This window comes from Nycticebus coucang, chromosome 3 (assembly GCF_027406575.1).
Source record: "Nycticebus coucang isolate mNycCou1 chromosome 3, mNycCou1.pri, whole genome shotgun sequence".
NCBI classification, from domain to species: Eukaryota; Metazoa; Chordata; class Mammalia; order Primates; family Lorisidae; genus Nycticebus; species Nycticebus coucang.
Window position 1 is genome coordinate 135,802,929 of NC_069782.1, and position 6,598 is coordinate 135,809,526.

Consider the following 6,598-nt stretch of genomic DNA (forward strand, 5'->3'; position numbering starts at 1 on the left):
AGTTAGGTAAGAAAAGATAGGGATTAGAGAAAGGAGGAGGAGAGGGCATAGCATATCAAGAAGTTTTTGATGAGTTCAACAGAAGATAATAAAATAGAGGAGAAACAAAAAGAAAATAAGCATGAGTTCACCAGCAAGTTAGATGCCTCCTGAAGGCTTCAATAATTGTTTGGATGGAGCTATGTTTTCATAATTCTTTTCTCTGATTCTAAACAATGTGGAAAAATAGAAAAAGCACATATTAAAGCAAATATAATTTACCTGTGACCTCATCAAAATCAGAAAGAATTAGAGGAAAGTGGTGAACATAAAAAACAAAAACTATGTTCACCACTTTCCTCTAATTCTTTCTGATTTTGATGAGGTCACATTCGGGAGGCTGAGGCAAGAGAATCGCGTAAGCCCAAGAGCTGGAGGTTGCTGTGAGTCCTGTGACGTCATGACACTCTACCGAGGGCGGTACAGTGAGACTCTGTCTCTACAAAAAAAAAAAAAAAAAACACAAAAAAAATTATTACTGTTACTGTGTTCTTATATTTATTTACCCCTGAGTAGGATAGTCTTGTTAATTTGGATATATTTATTTTGCTTTTGGGTTTTTTTCTTTTTTTGTCTCCTAATTTTATATAATCACATTAGTGTTCACTATAGATATCCTATTTTTTATGGCTCCTTTTTTAAATAAGCCATTTTCCACTACTGACTAGAATTCACATTTTTTTCTGTCATTTCTATATTTGCAAGTCCAGGCAATAACTTCCCTAGAAACAAGGAGTCATAAGATGAACAAAATCTCTAGACAGCCTCAGATGTATTTGTTCTTCTCTTGGTTGGGTGCTAATAGCTCTTGGCTTACTTTCTGTTTCCTTGAATTTCTTTAATAAATACTATTCCTGTCTACCTCCTCCGGAAGAAATCCACACAGTGATTAACACTGAACTATGGGATTCAATTTCATGTCATATAGCAGTAGCAAAATGATGCATATTTTGAGCTTAGCTCAACCTAGCCTCATTTGGGCAGTATTTAATTTACTATTCCAACTGAATTTTGATCATTTTCTCAGAAAAGTTGAATGTTCTGGAATAATACTGGTTTCAGGTGTTATTGAATGCTGTCAGACAGGACCCCCAGACAGGACCCCCAAAATATGTACCAAGGATATAATCAATTCTAAGACGTTATAAAAGATAGTGCCCTTTATTAAAAAATTTTGGAGATAAAATTATTAGGAATTTGAGCTGAACATTCAGAGGCAGTGTTTTAGCTCCACATCCCTAATCAGTTTTTGAATATTTTAGTCCCAATAAATGGCATATTCCTTAACACTTGATAGATATTTAAGAGATAGATATTGAGTAAATAAATGAATGACTCCTTAAGTTTTGAGAGTATAGTAGAGTTGCAAATATCTACTTTTATCAGCCTTTGTAGGATGAGCCAGGGATGACGCAGTCAGATTATTAGAAGTTCTTATGTCACTGTTCTATTGCTGACATTAGTCACATCCATGGGAACTATCCAGATGGTCTTCCTATTCATTCTTCATGTCTTTCTCTAAAGCACATGTTTAGTTATTGTTTTTACCAACTCAGTCCTCTCTTTTCCTAGAGCCCTTCATCCCTGTTTCAATGACTGTGAATTTCAATATCTTATTTTGACTTTCAAGAACTTTCATAATCTGTGGCCTACTGAATCTCATTCTCTATCACTCTCACTCCCGTGTCTTTTTCCTTTCCTTGCTTGATTTCTCATGGCACCCCTACCACAGACATGCAGTGATCCTTCCCGCATCTGTGATTTACATCATGAGGTACTCCTTGCTGCAGATACTCTTTGATCACTTCTTCCCTTTCTAATCTCAGTCTTTGATAACCTAGACTCATGTCTTGATATGGTTTTAATGTGTCCTCCCAGAAGGTTTTTTGGAGCTAAATGCTCAATGTAACAGTGCTGGAAAGTGGAGCCTAATGGCAGGTGTTTGGATCCTGAGGGTCTACCCTCCTAAATGAATTAATGCCAGTTATAAAGGTCTTCTGGCTAGGGGTTTAATCTCTTGCCCTTTTGTCTTACACCATCAGATGATACAGCAAGAAGGCCTTGCCAGATGCTGGTACCCTGTTATTAGAATTCCCAGCCACCAAACTGTGAGAAATAAATTTCTTTTCTGTATAAATCATCCGGTCTGTGGCATACAATTATAGCAACACAAAACAGACTAAGACAGGCTCTCTGTGAAGTCCTTTAAAATCATTGATCTCTCACTAATCATTATTCATTCACTGTTGACAGACTACATGTGGAAACACAAAGTTACCAGCTTCTAAAGATGCAAATAGTAGTATGACACAGGTTTAGGCTTTAAAATTCTTATATTTCAGAAGTAAAGGTCAAAGTGGAAATACACAATTGCAATATAAAGAGATATAAAGAGATAAGCACAGACCTGGTGTTTGTAGACCACTAATGGAGTACATTTATCATTCAGTCTTCTCTATCACATATTTGAGAGTGCATTGTATATTTATTGTGCTTTTTGTTTGCTAATGCTGTATGTGTACTCAACACATTTAACATTTTCAATTTCCTTCTTAAATGTGTACACAGAACTGAGTTTACAGCTGAATTTCAGCCTTCTGATTATAAAATAAAAGATAAAACCTTATGATTTCAGGGGCCTCTCAGTCTTGGGTCTGTCTCACTTACAGACATATTCTCACTTTACCTAGCAAATGAATTCATATTTCTAATCCATGGACTTTCAAGACTAATATTTAAGAAAAGATGCATCATTTTAGTATCAGTATAAACAAATTATTAAATTACATATTTTTCAAAAGATTATAGAATTTAGATGGCTTGCGATCTAAACAGACATATATCAATAGAAAGAGAGAATACATATGTCTTCCATACAACTTCTCTTGGCTAATATCACTCCATGTTTACTGCCTCTTGGCTTTGAATTTGATTTTCATTATGTGAAGACAATGGTCAAGAAGAGTGGCTAGAACTCAGGTTTTGATTAGTTCAAGTCTTGCCAATATTACTAATTTGGCAAGTGGCCTTCACCAGCCACATAAACATTCACGGTTTCTAAATCTTCCCTTTACGAGGAGATTGATTGTAACTTGTTGAATTTTGGTGATGATCATATGTGATTTTATAATGTGATGAATGCATAGTGCCTAGAAGATAGCTATAATTTATTAAGTGGTAACTATTTTTTAATAATACCTTGTACTCTTTACTTAGTAATCATGTCTTTATGAATCATCTCTTAAGAGCTTAGAGGATAAGAAAAATAAAAATATTTTTCAGTGTTTTTTACCCTGAAAACTTCTGGGTGAATGTTAATATTGTACATACACTAAGTTCATTAATGAATTTGTGAATAAATAGGGTGCTTGCTGTGGGCCTCACTGAAAGAAATTATGAATAGGTAGCACCGAACCTTGAAAATCTTACGGTTTTAAAGTCCTAAAACCATGAATACTGACTTGCCAGGAATATAATTAATTATACAGAAATCTCTAAGATAAAAATCAATTTTTTCTACTACAGGTAAAACAGAAAGAAATACTACAAGTAATATGAAGGATTTACTCATTCTTGTTTGTTTGTTTTTTTTTAGTTTTTGGCCGGGGCCGGCCTTGAACCCGCTACCCCTTGTAAATGGGACCGATGCCCTACTGCTTGAGCCACAGGCACTGCCCGGATTTACTCATTCTTAAAGACTCAAGATGTGAGATTCAAAGAGTTTAACAGTATAACTCTTTATTAAATATTGGATAGAAAACTATCAGATTTAGCCAAGGTATTCGAAATTAAGTTTGTTATTGAAATAAGAGGAAATATATTAACCTAGTTAAGTCTTTTACCATTTTAAGCAAGAAGAATAAAAATTGTTTTTTAGTAAAATTAGTGCTCATGTTACTGGTTCTTTGATGTCAATGTCAGCCCAATTGCCCCCTCAAAGCAGAAGTTCAACACAGGAGCCAGAGGTTTATATTTCCCATTCAGTTATCTTTTTTTTTTTTTTTTTATTGTTGGGGATTCATTGAGGGTACAATAAGCCAGTTACACTGATTGCAATTGTTAGGTAAAGTCCCTCTTGCAATCATGTCTTGCCCCCATAAAGTGTGACACACACTAAGGCCCCACCCCCCCATCCCTCTTTCTGCTTCCCCCCCATAACCTTAATTGTCATTAATTGTCCTCATATCAAGATTGAGTACACAGGATTCATGCTTCTCCATTCTTGTGATGCTTTACTAAGAATAATGTCTTCCACTTCCATCCAGGTTAATACGAAGGATGTAAAGTCTCCATTTTTTTTAATGGCTGAATAGTCTTCCATGGTATACATATACCACAGCTTGTTAATCCATTCCTGGGTTGGTGGGCATTTAGGCTGTTTCCACATTTTGGCGATTGTAAATTGAGCTGCAATAAACAGTTATCTTTAAGGGAGATTTATAAAGTACCTAAAGAGGGTGGTAAAAAATGTATACACATTTTAGGAAAGGAGAAAACTATTTTTTTTCATAAGAATCATTCAGAAGATTAGTGAAACAAAAAGTTGTCTCTTTGGTAAGATTAACTTGGAAAGGACTCAACAGGGAAGCAAGGTTAGTTCAACATACATAAATCAATAAATGTAATTCACCACATAAAGAGAAGCAAAAACTGTATAAAAACTGTAGCATTCAATATTTGCCAATAACAAAAGATGAATATGAGTCATGCTGACACCTCCTGTAATTGCAGAGTCAAAGATCACTTGAGTAGTACAAGTTTAACACAGTTTTTTTTTTTTTTTTACCCTTCTTAGATTGCATAGACATTTTTTGGCACCCTCTGTATTTGCATGGGTTCAAGGCAGGGGACTAAGGGAACGAAAGTGAGGGAGTAAAGGAAATAAACTGAGAGTTATCCGCTTGTGGACAATGGGCTTCCTTTCAGGCTCTGTTCTTCCTTTCTGCTCTGAACAGTAGTTCATTTCCCATTCTAGTCCACAAAGCATACTTGGAATTGAATGAAAACAGTAAACTGACATATAAAAATCACTTAATAAATCATAGGTAACATTTTGTCTAAACTTTAGTGCAGCCCAATTGAAGTGAATGTTATTATTCTCATTTTGTAGATAATGAATTGGAAACTCACATATATTTTATTAATTTGGCTTCTAGCAGACTTGGATTTAAACCATGGCTTTGCCAATATTTAATCCTGTATCCTTGGGTAAAGTTTGCTCACTTTATTCCACACCATATGTCCAATAGTCAACAGTGGAACTCATGTTTTGTGGAAGTTCCTCATTCATGATTTGATCTTTACTCTTGGTCCAAACAGGCTGGACACTGCCCAGCACTGAGGTCTCTGCAGGTCTACTCCTGTCATAGGAGGAGGGACGCTCTCTGTGCAAAGGGAATTTAGAGCTTATTATTTTGTATATGAAAAATTTAAACCCATGAGCCTGGGAAGTGTTCTCACTTTTCATAAATGATTTGTCTTTTTGATAAAAATTTCACCTAATAATTCAGAAAACTACAGGGCACCTTGGGTAGATCAGAGTCCAATATCACAGAAACTTTCCAGTAGTCTTTTAAGATCATTAAGACTAAATAATGAATCTGAAGTTTCCTGATGTCATTTTGCCAATGAAGTTTAAATTAGATGTGATATCCCTTGGGGTTCCATTCAAAGGAGTCCTAATGATGGTGTAAAAATATTGAAAAAAGCTAAACGAGATTCTTTTATTTAAATATACATAACTGTATATGTACTGCCTTCACTTCATTGAAATGAAAAGGAAAGAGCTAACTTCAATGTTAATATCATTCTCACTCTGCCTGACTTTATATATAAATGCCGATAACTCTGAGGTTTTGCAAGATGGATATTTATAATTACTGCAGATTTCATTAGCTAAAAAGCTAGCATTAGAAGGTAAAAATTAGATTTTAATGAACAATTCTTTGAAAGGATGTCATGAATTGGTATTTGGAGAATACAATCATGACTTAAAAATCAAGTAGATTAAATGAGCCCAGGAAAGGACTAGACAGAATAAAGATTAAAATAACTTCAAAGACAGGCCCCTCTTCAACCACATTTTCCCACCCCCTGGGGTAAAAATAAAGTAGAAAGGAAAGAAATAAGAACGAATAATAAATGTGTGTGTTAAAAGTGTAATTTGTATTTTAATGGTTTATAGTGGGAAGGGGAACATTTGGGTTGACAATTTTTACAGTTGTGATTTAACACAGTAAATTAAAGGTGTTGGCAGCAAGTAAATAGATTCACAATGATTGGGGCTGAAATTCGATGGCCGTGGACAGATTATTGCCTGAACTCTGCCTTGTCAAACTTGATAAATCCATCACCATCTCAGAAGAGGTTAATGACCAAGATAAATTGAGGGTATGGGTTTTCCAGTGCATCTTCAGAGATCTTCTGTTTACAATGAAAGAAATAATAAGAATATAATCAATACCCCTTACATAGCCAAATAAATAGAGCAGTTTACCATGTTGGGCATTGTGCAGAACATTCTGTGTGCATAAAACATGTATCCTCGAAGAAATGATTT